Raw genomic sequence first — 18419 nt, 5'->3', positions numbered from 1 at the left:
CAACAAAAGTCCTAGCTACAAATGAGTGTGTAGCACCTGTATCAAATAAAACACGTCCATGCAAACCATGAATAGGAAACTTACCCTCAATAGTCTGAGGTGCCTGAACATCCTGTGGCATGAGGTTATACACCCTGCCATAGTGCAACTACTGTGGTGCCTGTCCCTGTGTCTGCGGCGGTGCCGGTAAAACCAGATGTGTCTGTCCCTGAATCCGTGGAACCTGTGGAGCTGGTAGAGGCACTGGCGCCCTTTGTCCCTGCTGCACATACTGTCTCCGTCCCTGTCCCTGTCCTTATCCTGCTTTAGGACACTGCCTGGTGGTATGACCATACTCTCCACAAGTGTAACAACTACCCTGGAAAGTACCAAATGGCCTCCTCTGTCGGTTAGCCTATGGCTGACCCTGTCCTGCCTGTGGTCCCCCATTCTGTTGCCTCTGAATAGGTGCCCCATTCCGATGAGCATCTGAACTACCCTTGTGCTTCTTCCAAGGCTGTTGTCCTTGGAACTTGCCTTTGTCATTCTGCCGGTGACCATTGCCATTCCCCTTTTCAGCTGACTGATTAGTAGAGTCTTTATCTCCCCCCTTCTCACCATGAGCCTGTCTGATGTCCATAGTCAACTGATACTGTTGTAGAGCGGCGTCTACCACCTGAGCATAGGTAGTATAGACTGGACTACCTGTAATAGCTCTCTTGATAGACCACATCGGTCCCTTGACAAAACTGTTGCGCTTCTTCTCCTCTGTATCCACCTCATCCGGTGCAAAGAGAGACAAGCGTGTGAACTGCTGCTCATACTCTGCCACTGTCATGTTTCCCTGCTGCAGACTTAGAAACTCGGTCTTCATAGCTGCCCTGACTGCATAGGGAAAATATTTCTCATCAAAGCAAGCACTGAACTCATCATAAGACAATGTCATCCTCTCCTCTGAGGTGGTAACTGACTCCCACCACTGTAGTGCATCCCCAACTAACTTGAAAGTAGCAAACATCTGCTTCTAAACCTCCGTGCACTGAACCAAATGAAGATGACGCTCAATGTCCTGTTTCCACTGGTGAGCTGCTCTCGCATCGGTTGAGCCTGAGAACACAGGTGGACTCCCCTTTATGAAAGAGCTTCTAGCCTTTCCCCAAGAATCCGTCTGAACAACCGGTGCTGGTAGCGGTGCCGGCTGTACCTGAGGCTGATTCCGAAGTGCAGCTGTTACCCCAACTTCTATAGCCCGAGCAACGAGGTCATTGAGGTGAGGAGGAATCTCTGGATCTTTGATCTAGTCCAGAGTCTGTTGAACATTCTCCTGTTCCTCCTGAAACTGATCCATGTCATCTTGAAACCTAAGCCTTTGCTGCTCTTCCTCCATCTGCTGACGCCGTAGGAGATATTGTTGCCTACGTGCTACTCTCCTTTCCTTCCTAGTTCCTTGCAAGTTCTATCCATTTCTAGCGTTAACCATCTGTTAACACGAAAAGACAGACATCAGTACCATTTCTATACGAACCATAAGGAATACAATGAATCCTAACTTAAGCTCTACGCAAGAGAAAACGCTACGCGGAAGTCTTATACGATAGAATCCTAGAGACACTTGAACCTGGAGTGCTCTGATACCAACTGTGATACCCCTCGGATCCGAGACACGGGTTGATCAGGCTCAGGCCCGAGCCCGAGGAAATATCAAACAATTAATATTTTATAATGAACACAGAATACAAAACGAATTAAGAAATGAAATTAAAGCTGAAAGGAAACTAAAAATAGAATCAGCAAAAATAATATAATTATTAAAATCCATCAAACCCAAACTCCAAAACTCCATCAATTTACAACTCGGGAATCCATCTCTAGTGGACCCCTATTAAACATCCAAACGGAAAATAAAGCAACTGTAATAAGCATCTAGAAATAAACTATTGAGAGAATCCTACATCCTCGGAAGAGTGAATAGAGACCTCTGTTAAGCACGAACACGTCTAAGCCTGGAACTGTCGTGTACCTGAAAAATAGAAGTGGGTCAGGCCCACGCGCAAGTTCTATACTACTACAATCCAAAAAGAGGCCCGATACGCATGTACATTTTAAACAATTTAACAATAACTAATAGTCCGTAAGTGTGTATATATATATAGTCACACTAAAGGACTCTCACTGGACTACAGGCCGGTCTCAACCTGAATAGAGGTATCATGCTGAAAATGCACACGAAGTGGGCATGTGTACCTAAACCTAAACAGGGTACACCTCTAACCATCGTATCTAGCTATGCATCCCAATGCATATACGCTCCCTAACCGTCGATCCTGCGACTCAAGCTCATATCGAGGTACCATAACAATATATTTAAAATCCATCCTGAATCCTAGTAGTGCCGCTCAACTAGTTGTTGCCATGACACTACAATCAATAGGACTTAACTTTTAGTTAATCCAATTCTTAATCCATAGTAGGTAGGTTTTGGCATTTTGGAACCAAACCGTCCCTAGTATACCACCGTTCCATACCGGTGTATACCATCCCATCATCCAGCAGTTGATAATACGAATAATTAAAGTAGACCTCAACTGAATCCATATCTCCATCACAGATACTAAAATCATAGTATAAGCATCTAGGAACACAGTCAACTATATATATATAATCATGTTCAGCTTTATCCATTACTGACACTAACAATGTTAATGTAAGCATCAATTCCCATAGTCACAGTATGTACATAAACCTACACAGTTTAGGTTGTTCCATAAAAACTGATATAGTGATAAGATTAATTCAAAATAGCATTCAATATACTCAGCAGTTGATATTACAGACATTTAGAGTAAACATCAATGAAGTCCATACCTCCAACAGTTGATAGTACAGATATTAAAGTAATTATCAACTCAGTTCATAACTCCAACAACTGATACTAATAGTAATCATGAAAACATCAAAACACGAATTACAGTAGGTATATATACGTGCTTAACTTATAATGTTCCCAGAATCCAGTAGTGCTAAGTTTGTTTAAAACCTAAATCACTCGATACCAACTCATCCAAAACAAATATAATTCGAGTACATGATTATGATATGCAGTGAAACATGTTTTCATTATATTAAAAGTCTCAGAAAATTACTAACAGAAACTTTAACTCTAGCCAGTGTATTAATTTATTTAAACCATCTACTGTCTGAGCTACCCAAGTAAATAATTTTATTAATAGCTCTTGGGACCTTAATAATTATCTCTAAGCATCCTCCATACATCCCACAGACATCACCAAACCCAACTGAAACCACAGAAAACCAACCCCTGTAACCAAAACTGGCTGGAAACGAAAAAAAAATGAAAAATGCATAAAGGAGCCGGCTCCCCAAAGTTTGGAGCCGCCTCCTTTAGCATTGGAGCCGGCTCCAAACCAAAGGAGCCGCCTCCAAATTAAAAAGGAGCCGGCTCCCTCTTAGGGAGAGCCGGCTCTCTCCCTCTCTGACCCGTCTTCTCCGATCCCAACGTCTTCTGCACCCTCTATATCCTTCTACTATGGTTTCCAGAGGTTGAAACTAAACCTCTAAACATTCCCAGTCTATGTTTAAGCCCTTATTACATCACCAACAGGAATTTAAATAAACAATCATGCAAGTATAATTCATGTTTTAACAGGTTTCCATGCACACAACACATACTGATATGTTTCAGTTTTTTTTTAGCATGAACAAAAACATCTTTTCTTTTTAATTGATTCAATTTAATCCTAGAATTATTTAAGAATGGAAAGAACACGTAAACTAAGGGAGAGAGTAAGGATAGAACTTGCCTTACGCCGACATTCGCCTCAATTTGCCGTCGAATCCTTCGTTTGCTCTCTGTTTCCTGCCGTCTCTAAAACTGCTCACAGACTTACTATGTCGTAGTATTATGTTAAAACCCTAGACAAACCCCTTAGATGAGTATTTATAAACCACTATAACCCTAGGCTCAATTAAACTCTAATACAAATCACTCGGCCCATTGAACAACCTAGGTTTAAAACATTGACGGCTATATAAACTATAACCCTAATGTAATACTATCTGTGTGCAACCTTCTATACTGACACGTTAAGATAGAATAAATAAGGAAATTGAATTAAATAACTTCAAGTAAAACAATTAAATAATTAACTTAAGCAATTAATTCAAATAAAGCAAATAATTCAAATAAAGCAAATAATCACAATTAAGTCAAATAATTCAAGCAACTAAACAATTAACCATTAAAAATTTAACTAAATAATTAATGAAATTCCAGGACTATCATTTTGTAAAATTAATTAATGAAATTCCAGGACTATCTTTTTGTAAAATTAGGGGTATTACATGTTCCACTTGGGAGGAATGCGGAATTTTCCATAGCAATTGCTTCCAATACACTTAATTCCTTGTAGAGGCTTGCAAATGCGCCATGGTGCTTAATGAATAGTAGAGCAATATATGTTAAAAGAGATATATTATGGAAGGAAAAACAACAACAATATAATCCCATGATACTTGATTCCGAAATGGACTACCTTCAGCGACGTCCAATAAAAGCAGAAGTGGTAGTTTCTGTTTCTTCTTTTTCTTTTACGTAAAAGTAGAAATAAAAGTTATGCCAAATGAGCCCTAAATAAAGAATTATATTACTGTCCCCAGAGAAAGCAGCTATGTGAAGAGGTCATTATCGTCTTTAACAACTTGTCTACCTCGAGGTTGTTAGCTGATGCTGCTAAATGAAGACATGTCGATCTCACCATTGTGATTTACAGTCAAATCCACATGTGATGATGGCATAAAATCCAATAAATTCTTAACAAAATGATTTCTCTTCTCAAACCTAACTGCTACCATCAGTATTGTATCCCCTCTCCAGTGATGTGCGCACTAATTGCATCTTGGTGGTGTTCCAAGAATTCTTTCGCTTCCTCCCACTCACCTCTCAGTGTTGCTCTATGCAGCGCACGATAAAAAAGCCTACATCTTTTTCTTCGCCTTTGTTATTTTTCACTTTCATTCAAATTAAACAAACATAAAAATTTATACACTCATAAAGTGGGTGCGTAAAAAATAATTAAATAAATAAATAAAGTATTATCATAAACTAAAAGGAAATAAATAAATAATAATAATAATAGTAATAATAATAAATTATCATAAACTAATCTATATATGTGGTATGCTTACTGATTTCACTTCTTTTATAGGAACTCTTTAGAGTAAAGACTTTTTCTAACTTACTTAGTCCACATATCACGGCCACTTTCCAAGTCCACACATGCAAGAACATCTTTTTGATCAATCGTCCCCATTATCTAGCTTTGTAATAGCCCGTTATGTTCTTTTCCATGCATCGCGCGTATCTTTGTTCTCCAATGTCCTCTTTGGTTTCAGAAATGTGCCATCGATAAAACCTTCCACGCCTTGTCTCTTAATAAGACGAAGCACCAATTTTGATCACATAGAAGAGTTTTCTCTAGAGAGCTTGATGGGAACATAGTCCCCCACGTTAACCTCTACTGGGTATGAGTATTCTACACAAGATTAATTGAAGCACATCAGTTTTGCACTGCCATGTTATCAAAATGAATTAATTAGTTTATATGTATTTACCCATTTACACATTAATTAGGGGGAAATTTGATTGGACTACGATAATTAATTAACTAGATTATCAATCAAACATTCCCACTGCAAATTCTTTATTTTAATTAATTGTGTGATGACCCGAGTAACCTTACCAATTATAGTTTGAGAATCGAACAGTCTCTCTAACTTTGTCCACTTACCACTGGCAATTTTCAAATTCAAAACAAATGCAAGGAAGCTTTCATTGGTTATCCTTAGGGTTAAGTGCAAAAAATTCCCCTCTACTATTAATATAGTGTATATCAGTTCCTGTGTAGTTAGAAAACCCCCTTATATTATCAATTTGGCGCGAATAGGTCCCTGGTGGTGTAAAATGACGATAATACCCTCACTTCAGTTTAATAAATTAATAATTATAAATACACGCCATTGTAAAATGATCATTTTGTTCAAATTTATATAAAATGGGTTTGTTTGGCATAAAGATAATATAAACCTCAAATTATATAAAATTGGATAACTTAAATCTAAATATAATTAAATCTAAAACCAAACGTGCCCTTTCATATTTTAAAACATAAATAAATTAGTAATTTATATATATATATATCTATACTATTATTAAATGTGTAAAGTGTTTCAGTGTTTCAGTATTTTAGTATTTCAGTATTTATTTATTTATATAAAAAAATATTTATTAATTGATATAAAAATAGTTTTTGTAAAAATAGCTTCTATAAAACTTTAAAAATTACCTAATAAAATCAATCCCATTCTATATAAAACTCTTATTTTTAGTTATTTTTTAGGATAATTATAGTTTCTATAAAATTCTAAAAATTACCTAATAAAATCAATCACATTCTATATAAAACTCTTATTTTTAGTTATTTTTTATAGATAATTATCACAATATAACCGGCTCGGCCCAATTATAATTATGTTATTATCAGAAAAGGACACATGTCATCATCCTATTCATCCAAGAAGCCTATAAATAGAGGCATGGAGGAAAGAGGAAGGGGTACAGAAATTGAGAATTCTAGAAAATCAGAATTCTTCAGAGTAAAATACAAAAGCTCTGTCAAGAGTTTTCAGTATTTATTTATTTATATAAAAAAATATTTATTAATTGATATAAAAAAGAGTTTTTATCTATATTATTATTAGATGTGTAAAGAGTTTCATTATTTATTTATATAAAAAAAATATTTATTAAATGATATGAAAAGAGTTTTTACTAAAACAAAAAAAAAAAAAAAAAAAAAAAAAATCTATAAAACAGTAAAATCTACATAATAAAATTTAAATTAACCTATTTATCTATTTATTATTATCCATTTTTAATAAAAGAAAATCTAATTAGACAAGATTTATTAATATAAAAAATATTTATTAATTGATATATAAAATAAAATAATTTTTATAAAATTCTACCACAAATTAGCTTTTATTATGAGTATCTTAATAAAATTAAAACTAATTAGACAAGTATATATTTAAAGAAAATAAAAGAATTTCAATAAAACTCTATTACAAATTACCTATTTTATTATCAATAAAACCCTATCAACAAAGATATAATTAAAGAGTTTGTATAAAACTCTAACACAAATTACCAATTTATCAATTTAACATGAGTTTTTTAATAAAAGGAAACCTAATTAGACAAGTATTATTAATATAAAAAATTATTTATTAACTGATACAAAAGGAGGTTTTTAAAGAGTTTTTAAAACACAAATTACATATTTATCTATTTATTTTGAGTTTTTTTTTAATTAAAAGTAAATCTAATTAGACAAGAATTATTAAATAAAAAATATATATTAATTGATATAAAAAGATTTTTTTAAAAAGTTTGTATTAAACTCCAAAACAAATTACTTATTTATTTATTTATTACAAGTTTTTTAATAAAAGAAAATCTAATTTACCTAATAAAACCAATCACATTCTATATAAAACTCTTATTTTTAGTTTTTTTATGGATAATTATAATTTTATAAAAATCTAAAAATTACCTAATAAAATCAATCATATTCTATATAAAACTTTTATTTTTAGTTATTTTTTATGAATAATTATCACAATATAACCGGCCAAGCCCAGTTATGATTATGTCATTATCAGAAAAGGACACATGTCATTATCCTATTCATCCAAGAATTCAAGAAGCCTATAAATAGAGGCATGGAGGAAGGAGAAACGGGTACAAAAATTGAGAATTCTAGAAATTTCAGAATAAAATACAGAAGTTCTGTCAAAGAGTTTCAGTATTTATTTATTTATATAAAAAAATAATTATTAATTGATATAAAAAGAGTTGAATTTCAGAGAAAAATACAGAAGTTTTGTCAAAGAGTTTGAGTATTTCAATATTTATTTATTTATATATAAAAATATTTATTAATTGATATAAAAAGAGTTTTTATCTATACTATTACTAGATGTGTAAAAAGTTTCAGTATTTATTTATTTATGTAAAAAAATATTTATTAAATGATATGATAAAACCCTAAAATCTACGTAATAAAATTTAAATTAACCTATTTATCTATTTATTATTATCAATTTTTTAATAAAATAAATCTAATTAGACAAGAATTATTAATATAAAAAATATTTATCAATTGATATATAAAAGAAAATAATTTTTATATAACTCTACTATGAGTTTCTTAATAAAATTAAATCTCATTAGACAAGTATATATTTAAAGAAAATAAAATAATTTCTATAAAACTCTATTACAAATTACCTATTTTATTTTCCATAAAACTCTATCAACAGAGTTTCTATAAAACTCTAACACAAATTACCTGTTTATCTATTTATTATGAGTTTTTAAATAAAAAATAACCTAATTAAACAAGTATTATTAATATAAAAAATTATTTATTAACTGATACAAAAAGAAGTTTTAAAAGAGTTTTTAAAAAACTCTAACACAAACTACCTACTTATCTATTTATTATTAGTTTTTTAATGAAACTAAATGTAATTAGACAATAATTATTAAAATAAAAATATTTATTAATTGATATAAAAAGAGTTTTTAAAAGAGTTTATATTAAACTCTAAAACAAATTACCTATTTATTTATTATAAGTTTTTTAATAAAAGAAAATCTAAGTAAACAAGAATTATTAGTATAAAAAATATTTTTAATTGATATAAAAAAATAAAATAATTTTTCTAAAATTCTACCACAAATTACCTTTTATTATGAATTTTTTTTTTTTAATAAAAGCTAATCTAATTAGATAGGAATTATTCAAATATATAAATATTTATTAATTCACGTAAAAAGAGTTTAAAAATATTTTTTATAATACTCTAACACGTATTACAAATTACAATTTTTTAATAAAAGAAAATCTAATTTTCAGAGTAAAATACAGAAGTTCTACCAAAGTGTTTCAATATTTATTTAATTATATAAAAAAATATTTATTAACTAATATAAAAAAAGATTTTATCTATACTACTATTAAATGTGCAAAGAGTTTCAGTATTTAAGTATCTATTTATAAAAATATATATTTATTAATTGATATGAAAAGTATTTTTTTTAAAATAAAAAAAAAAAGAAAAAGAAAAAAGAAAACTCTATCAAACTCCAAAATCTATCTAATAAAATTTAAATTAACTTATTTATCTATTTATTATTGTGAATTTTTAATAAAAGGAAATTGAATTAGACAAGAATTAATAGTATAAAAAATACTTATTAATTGATATATAAAATAAAATAATTTTTCTAAAACTCTTATGAAATATGAGTTTATTAATAAAATTAAATTAAATTAGATAAGGATATATTTAAAGAAAATAAAATATTAAATGTGCAAAGAGTTTCAGTATTTCAGTATTTATTTATTTATATAAAAAATATTTATTAATTGATATGAAAAGAGTTTTTATAAAAAAAAATAAATAAAAGAAAAAAAAAAACTCTATAAAGTTCTAAAATCTACATAATAAAATTCAAATTCACCTATTAATTTATTTATTATTATGAATTTTTTCATAAAAGTAAATCTAAAGTTTCAGTATTTATTTATTTATTTAAAAAATATTTATTAAATGTGGAAAAGTTTCAGTATTTTCATATTTATTTGTTTATATAAAAAAAAATATTTATTTTTTGATATGAAAAGAGTTTTTATAGAAAAAAACTTTTATAAAACTCTAAAATCTACCTAATAAAATTCAAATTAACCTATTTATTATTATGAATTTTTTAATAAAGAAAACCTAATTTTCTGAATAAAATACAGAAGTTGTGCCAAGTTGTTTAAGTATTTATTTATTTATATAACAAAATATTTATTAATTGATATAAAAAAGTTTTTATCTATAGTATTATTAAATGTGTAAAGAGTTTCAGTATTTGACTATCTATTTTTATAAAAAAAAAATATTTATTAATTGATATGCAAAGAGTTTTAATAAATAAATAAATAAAAATGTCAATCAAACACTAAAATCTATCTAATAAAATTTAAGTTAATCTATTTATCTATTTATTATTATGAATTTTTTAATAAAAGAAAATCTAATTAGACTAGAATTATTAATATAAAAAATATTTATTAATTGATATATAAAATAAAATAATTTTTTTAAAGCTCTACTACAAATTAACTTTTATTATGAGTTTCTTAATAAAATTAAATCTAATTAAACATTGGTATATTTAAAGAAAATAAAATAATTTTTATAAAACTCTATCAAAAATCACAAATTTTATTTTCAATAAAACTCTATTACAGTAGACAAAGATATAATATTTAAAGAGTTTCTATAAAATTTTAACTCAAATTTTCTATTTATATATTTATTAGTTGTTTTTTAATAAAAAGGAAATCTAATTAGACAAGTATTATTAATATAAACAATTATTTTTTAATTGATCTAAAAAGAGTTTTTAAAAGAGTTTTTATAAAACTATATCACAAATTACCTATTTATCTATTTATTATGAATTTTTTTAATAAAAGAAAATCTAATTAGACAAGTATTATTAAGATAAAAAAATATTTATTAATTAATATAAAAGGAGGTTTGAAAAGAGTTTTTATAAAACTCTAACTCAAATTACCTATTTATTATGAGTTTTTTTTAATAAAAGTAAATCTAATTAGACAATAATTATTAATATAAAAAAATATTTATTAATTGATATAAAAAGTGTTTTTTAAAGAATTTCTATTAAACCTATTTATTTATTTATTATAAATAGATTTTCAGAAAATATAATAATTTCTATAAAACTCTACCAAATTATCTATTTTATTTTCTTTAAAACTCTATCGCATATAACTTGTTTTTATCTATTTATTGTGAGTTTTAAATAATTTTTATAAAACACTAATACAAATTACTAAAACTTTACTACAAATTAAATATTTACCACGTGCATCGCACGCCGTCTTTCCTAATATATATATATATATATATACGTACGTACGTGGGCTCTATATGTATGTACGTACGTGGGCTCTGAACTTGCCCTCCCCCAATTGCAAACTACAAGAATCAGACCCCCCCCCCCCCCCCCCCAAATTGCAAACTACAAGAATCAGAAGTTTCAAAACCCATATATTTTAGTTTATCTATCTGCTGCAAGAATCAAAAGTTCAAAACCCATATCGGCATCCACAATCACCCTTTGTAAACAACACCATTAGCAGACCCAAGATCCAATTGCAAAAAAAAAAAAAAAACGGTGCAACAAGTGTAGTTGCAGGTTCTATTTGGGAGAGCATAATGAAAATTGATGAAGTCGAAGGAGGTATCTAAGTCTTCAACCCAAAATCTGAATCTTGTGAGGAGGTTGTATCGGCAGCAACAAGATCGGACCTCATGGCGGTGAACGTATCAGCAACAAGATCGACGGCGAAAGATACCGGTCATCTCTAAAACCTCTCCACGCCCATGCAAGAATGAAATCGTGGCCAAGCTTGATATATATATATATATATATATGCAGACCACCGTCGCCATCATTTAGATGCTCCATCGACGGCGAAACCACCATTAAAGCCGGCGAAAACAAACAGAAAGCTCCAAACTACAACAAACAACAAACAGTTCAAGCAAATGAGACCCACTTCGGTGATCATCCAGCGAGCTACACTTCCATGCATGTGTATTTAGTGAGCTTCAAAGCAGCAACTGAACGCCGGTGAACTCCATAACCAATGACGAGCTCCACGACTCACATGCTCTGATGAAGATGATAAATCATTGAGCTTCGGTGTACTGGTCCCATGACCTGCATGCAAAAAGCCAGTGACACACGGCGTGTTTCAGTCACTGCTCCTGTGAGCTGTACACCGGTATGCTTCATGTCCCTAGACGGCAATATGGAACAAGCTCACGAGACCCACTTGTATGACAAACCGCAAAGCTCAAAACTGATTCTGGCGAGTGAGCCATGACGTTGGCGACGACTGAATTAAGAGCAACCCAATTTCAGTTCGGCAACGTCCCAAGAGAACTCAACCCACTTCGGCAACATCGCTGAACCAACGGGAAAACACACATACTCCGACAAGCTTTCAAGCAACTGTGTTGGTTACGGTGACTGTGCTTAAGTCGCAAGCATCGGCAGTGATGGTGACTGTGCTTGAGTCGCAAGCATCGGCAGTGATGGTGTCTCCATCTCGTCATCTCTCTTTCCGGGGCCGGGAGTAAGAAAAAAGACATCTAGAGGCGGGCAGATGCTCGCCGGACTGAACTGGGTTTGGTCGAAGAGGACGGTGGAGTTACGGCAAGAGTTAGCGTCGTAGGAGTCGTCGTCGTCGGAGCTTCCTGTCGTGTTGTCTCCAGTATTCATCAAAATGCTGATGTCGTCGGAGCTTCCTCTCTTAAACTGTTGAAATGCAGCAAATCACCCTCCACACGGACCTGTGACATAAATGAATAGTTGATTGCATGAGTGCTAGTTGCGAGTGATGGTGGTGGTAGTTGTGTGGTACTAGGCTGTTTTGGTATTTTTAACATTAGGCGGTGGTGGAGATGGCAGTAATGAGGGTAATGGTTCATAAGCTGATGGGCTAAAGGAGAAAGATAAGGTTGTGGAGGCAATGGATTTGGTTGCATACTTGCACATTTTGGGGTATGCTATAGAAGGATTGTGTTAATGGTGATAGAAGCTTTAATAGTTACATGTTGTGGTGGCTGCAGTTTCCTATACGATCTTTCTACAATATTCCTAAGCAGTTAAATTATGGACTAAGTCTTTTGTGCATTGTCAAGTGAGTTATGGGCACATCTTTAATCCCTTAATAACATAGAGATTATTTGTATCTATGTTCACTTTTTTTTTTTTTGTACTAACCAAAGAAATCTTATTTATAATTATTAATCCGGGGAATCAGATGTTTGTCAAAAATTGTGGTAACAGTTCAGTAAATTGTATCCGTGAATGTAAAGATCATCAGTTTTCTGTAATGATGGGTAGGTCATGAGGCATCATTCTTACTTGATAAAGAAAATGGTCGTCAAGTACTTTGATTTTGATTTAGTGCTTTCTCTTTAATTCAATAATCTATTATTAAAGGGCAAAAGATAAAATAAAGTGTTCAGAGGCATTGATCTGATCTCATGTAATAGGAATCCACTTGCTGAACTTGGTAGTCTTAAGTCGCGATATTTAACCCTTCTTATTGTTTATGTTGCACATTTTTCACATAATGAAATTTTACCACTCAAATTGATCAAGTGTCCAGCACACCAGCTACCAATTTGAAAAACAGCGAAGGGAATAGACCATAATGCTGTAGTTTTGGTTAGGACACATTCAATGGTTGAACACAATTGTCCTAGACACATCAAAAATGTCAGGCTTTGTTAAAAAGTGCCTGAGGGTCTTTTATGCACAAATGATAAGGGGTAAAATGGGAAACAAAAAGGATAAAATGGGATTTTCAATTTTACTTTTTGTAAAAACTTGTCAGTTATGCACTTTTTTGAAATTTTGTAAATTTGCATACACATTTTAAAAAAGTATGAACTAATTTTGCACAAAGTCTATGCATCATGATTTTTTTCACTCAACCCTTGTGGATCCTTATTATCCAACTTTGCAACAACCCCGCATTTGTTCTTTTCCACGCTAAGGAATCTATTATTGGGATATGATGTCGTGGCAAAAATAAAACCAAGCAAACCTTGATTCTCAATAGGATGCAGCATCAGCCTTTTCCAATCAGGATAGTTGCTACCGGAAAGCTTCAAGGGAACAAAGTCACCCACGTTCACCTCTATTGGGTATTAAATCAATTAATACGTACCCTGCAATTTTAAATTAAAAAGAGGAAGAGTTTAAGAAATATTATATTAAGTTGCTGATGGAATTAAGGTTAGAATATTAAGTCAATTAATACGTACCCTTACTAGTTTCATGCAGGATGTATAATTAACCTTTCCCGTATATCTTTTGATGTTTCAAGCAGTATGTACCAAGTCTCGCCGGATATCTACATTGATAGATTGTTTCCTTGATCCATCTTTGCAACTTCTCGTCTGATTTTCTCCATTCATCGTTGCTGTTGTTGTCGTTAGAAAGTGTTGGCCTTGAAGCCTCACCATTGATGAAACCAAGCATGCCATGACTCTCAACAAAATGAAGCATCAGCGTTTTCCAACTAGAGTAGTTATCGGTACTACAAGAGAGCTTGATGGGAACAATGTCCGTGACATTGATATCTGTTGGGTACTCTGCAAATTAAAAAGAGAGGAAGAGTTTGAGAATTAATTTAACCAATTTATCATGTAAGCTAGCTACCTAAGTTGAAATACGCACTATATATATATATATATATATATATATTAAAACATCCAAATAATTAAGTGATAAGCAACTATATATTAACTTACCCATTTTTCTTTCACCCAGGATAACCAATTGTGACCACATATCTTTATTGATGGTTTCCTTTATCCATATTTGCAATAGCTCACTGAATCTTTTCCAATCCTGTTCTCCATCTCCTTCGTGCGAAAGTAGAAGCTATCGTTATCATCATCTGGTACTCTGATCGTTGCAAGTGGTGCTGAAACCTCACCACTTATGAAACCAAACATGCCTCGATTCTCAATAATTCCAAGCATCAATGACTTCTACCTAAAATAGTTATCTAATTTAGAGAGATTGATTTGAACAAAGTCCCTCACGTTGAGATCCGCTGGGTATGGGGTCTCTGCACAAATAAGATAAGTTCGAGAAAAATTAATCAATTAATGATGGATATGCTAGGTTGAAGTACTCATACTTATTTGTAAATTAATTAAACATATATGTATGTAATTATTCACATAATTAATTAAGTCACGACCATACATACCTATTTTTGTTTCATGCAGGGTAATTAACTTTGACCACATATCTTGGGCAGTTTTCAAGCACACCACATGCGGAAGAACATCTTCACTAATCCTCTCTCTTATCCATCTTTGTAACAATGCGTCCGGTCTTTTCCAGTCCTCGATCTCCTTTTTGCCCTTTGATCTTTTCCGGTGGTGCCAAAACTTCGCTATTGATGAAACCAACCAAACCTTGCCTCTCAATAAGACGAAGCATACACAAAGTAGTTTTGTTTAGAGTGGATGAAATCAACATAATACCTCACGTTAACATCTACTGGATATGGGTACTTATTGGAAGGCAACGACGGGGAGTCTTTGAAAGTTTAAGAGACGGATCTCTCACACGTTGAATTAGCTAGGGGTACTAGATCTTGAATATAGAGTTTATCCCTCTCTAAATTGCTATACACACACACACACACACACACACATATATATATATATGGAGTGTATCTCACACTACTTAGTTACATGAAATAAACAAAGATCAGTCCCATTGACGATTGATCGTTTGTGAAACCAATTAGCATCACCAAAGGAAGAAAGGGATGGGTTTGGGAAAGATTGCGCAATATAATGGATGATCAAAATGAGTTTTGCACCTAATCAATTATTTTTGCTCCTGTGTACTGCCTCTCGTGCTTTATTTTAGCATCCATTGAATCATCCATCGAATAACAATGAGAAAAAAATGATAGTAGTGTTATACATTACGAACTTTATTCTACATATTCATGACAAAAATTTATTATAGGTTCTCTTATGGCACCAAGTAAAGTTTGTTTTTTTAAAATAAAGAATACTAGCTATATTAGCATCTTCATTTGATTTAATGAAGTTGGGATCCCTTATCTTGTTCATAAGGGATCTTAAGTACATCAATTACTTCAAAATTTTGTAAAAATTGGTGAGGCTGTAATCTAGTAACTCTTCTTAATTTCAATCTATATTGTCTATATTACCATGTTGAAGTTAAAATAGTCACACAAAGAATATATATATATATATATATATAAAGGTTTATAATGAGTGTCTCGCTAAAGATTTGATGAAGAGTATTATATTTCTCCAAAATTACTTATGATTGAGAACTTCAGTTTTATTTTTGTGAAAATGATTCTAAAATTAAAAAAGTGCAAGGCAAAATGAATGGGACATGTAATGCCTAGATTTTTCTGAATTTTATTTCAATTATTTTTTCCTGCCTCGTTTTGCATGGCACGCGAATTTCGAGGGTCATTTACGTCTTTTTCTTGAACGGAAAGTTTTAGAAATGTGTTTTTATTTGTTTTAAGCCAATTAGATGTAACGGGGTTAATTTTAGAATTTTTTTCGAAAGTCGGGACGATTTCCTGGCTAAGACCCTTACTCGGTATTGTCGTTTTTATAGAGGGGCATTATAGACATTTCCAAAATATATACATATACATGTATTTAACTATTAGAGAAGATATTTATGGGATAAATGTGGTATTGCATGGTTTAAGAAAGGACATGTTGGTAACTTACATAAAAGTAGAATCACACAAATGGTGACAAGTGACAAGCTAGGGACCACAAGCCAAAGGGTTGACCAACCCATTTCTTTCTACCTCCTTCTCGGCTGAACATCTATCTCTCTCTCTCTCTCTCTAAACTTTCATTTCTCTTTCTATATCTATATTTATCTACACATTTACTTCAATCTTTGAGAGGTTTAGAGTGGGATTTGAGAGGAGACTAAGAAGGAAGATTTACTCTACGTGACGAGGGATATCATTTGACATCACACTTGGGGCACTAGGAGGATTTCGAAATTTGGGAGCTAGCTAGGGTTTGTTTGGCTAAGCATTTGAGGTTGGGGTTTTCCTAAGTCATTAAGCTTTGTCTTCTATTTTAGAACTACTACCATGCTCTTCCTTTAATCCCATGTTTAATGTTATATTCTGATGTTGATGCTAGTTGAAAGATGATGATGTATTTAAATGATCTAAGAATGTTAATGATCTAAGAATGTTTATGTGTGATAAATGTGATGCCTTTTGTGCTAAATTCTAAATATTAACATGGTTGTAAAATGTAAAAGACATAATAAGCATGCTTGTAGTTATATTATGGGAAGTGTTATGCTTGTTTCATCGTGTTGAACATGACTTGTCTACAATTGGTTCAATGATAATTTGTTATACTTGTAGTTAATCAATTTAAAATGTCATGCTTGCACCATTATTGCTATGTTGACGACATTGAAGCTAAGAGGGTAAAATTGATGCATATGCATGGCATGGGAAAAAAAGAAGAATAAGAAAGAGGTATTCAAAATGATTTTATAAAATGGGACCGCATTTCGTGAGTCTGGTGCTAACTCGACTTAGAGGTAGTGCGTGCTATTTAGGATGTGAAAAAGTTGATACTAGGCCACAAATGATTGTCGGATTTGGAACCAGGGATAGTTATCAATCTCGCATCGGTAAAGTTGGTTAGCGGCTTTCAAAGTGTGAGTTAGGGTCGGTGGAGACCAAGCATAGGGACATGGTGCATTGCATTTCATATTATGCATGGTTTTGTTGAAATGTATTATGTGGTTGATGGAAATGCTATTTTATGTTATAAATATGATATGGATCCCCAACGTATGATCCTGGTTTCCTCTTTATCCCCATTATGTGTTTCGTGGCTCAAGGGAGTCCAAAGTTGATACTTTAGGCAACTTCTACTGGGCCTCTGTGCTCACCGCTTCCTTTATTATTTTTTAGGTCATGACAAGTAGGCACTCGACGATATTCCTCCACATGTGTAATCAGTGTTGAAGATTCCATTATTTTTATAAAATTAGCAATCGTGTATGATGAAGAGTGACTAATCTTTTGGATAAATTTTGATGTATTTGAGAATGTAATTAAATTTAATCTTACTGAATCCTCTAGTTGTGTATTTTATAGAACGTGTTTGTGGATTATCCTAAAATCATGTAAGAGAAAGTGTAATTATTGTTGATAAAAAATGTATCATATACTATAGTATAATTTATTTAAATATTATTTGTAAATATAATATTTATTATAATAATCTATATATATTTATATAGTTTAATATCAAGAAAATAAAACTATAAAAGAACCTAATAAAGTCGATGCTAGAATTTAATTCTATAACCTTAAGACAGATACGCCTCGCTACGGTGCTAACGGACTCTTCGGCGTCTATCTCCCAGGATACAACGACTTTTCTTCCTTTGGTAGTAGCACTTCAAACCAATGGAATAGGCGAACCGGCTCGGTGAAGTACTCTCAGACTCGGATTTGGACTCGAAGTGAGTGACTAAGGTTCGAACCCAATTAGTTAGGGTTGAACCCAAACAGAATCCCTAAGGTTTGAACCCAATTGGTTAGGGTCGAACCCAAACAGATTATGAAAGAAAAAGAGGGAGAAGTAAATTCAGAAGAGAAAAGATTTTGTTCTGAATTTGGTGT

The 18419-nt window shown here is 31.9% G+C and overlaps 1 long non-coding RNA gene across 2 annotated transcripts; it reads right to left on the bottom strand.

The window, feature by feature from the left end:
- Positions 1 to 11228: 11228 nt before the first annotated feature.
- On the bottom strand, positions 11229 to 15664 carry LOC132311202 (uncharacterized). Of its 2 annotated transcripts, XR_009482879.1 has the most exons (5): positions 14946 to 15664; positions 14479 to 14801; positions 13990 to 14319; positions 13770 to 13893; positions 11229 to 12504 (listed from the first exon to the last, which is right to left on the bottom strand). It is a non-coding gene; the product is annotated as an uncharacterized LOC132311202 (long non-coding RNA). The 2 variants fall into 2 exon arrangements; XR_009482878.1 differs by having other exon boundaries at positions 11229 to 13893; positions 14946 to 15662.
- Positions 15665 to 18419: the final 2755 nt, after the last annotated feature.

This window comes from Cornus florida, unplaced genomic scaffold (genome assembly GCF_030987335.1).
Source record: "Cornus florida cultivar Cherokee Brave unplaced genomic scaffold, ASM3098733v1 CherokeeBrave_3.0.0_Hap2_Chr06, whole genome shotgun sequence".
In the NCBI taxonomy this organism is placed as follows: Eukaryota; Viridiplantae; Streptophyta; class Magnoliopsida; order Cornales; family Cornaceae; genus Cornus; species Cornus florida.
The sequence above is the reverse complement of the archived record's forward strand: the minus strand, read 5'-3'. Positions and strand labels throughout refer to the sequence as shown.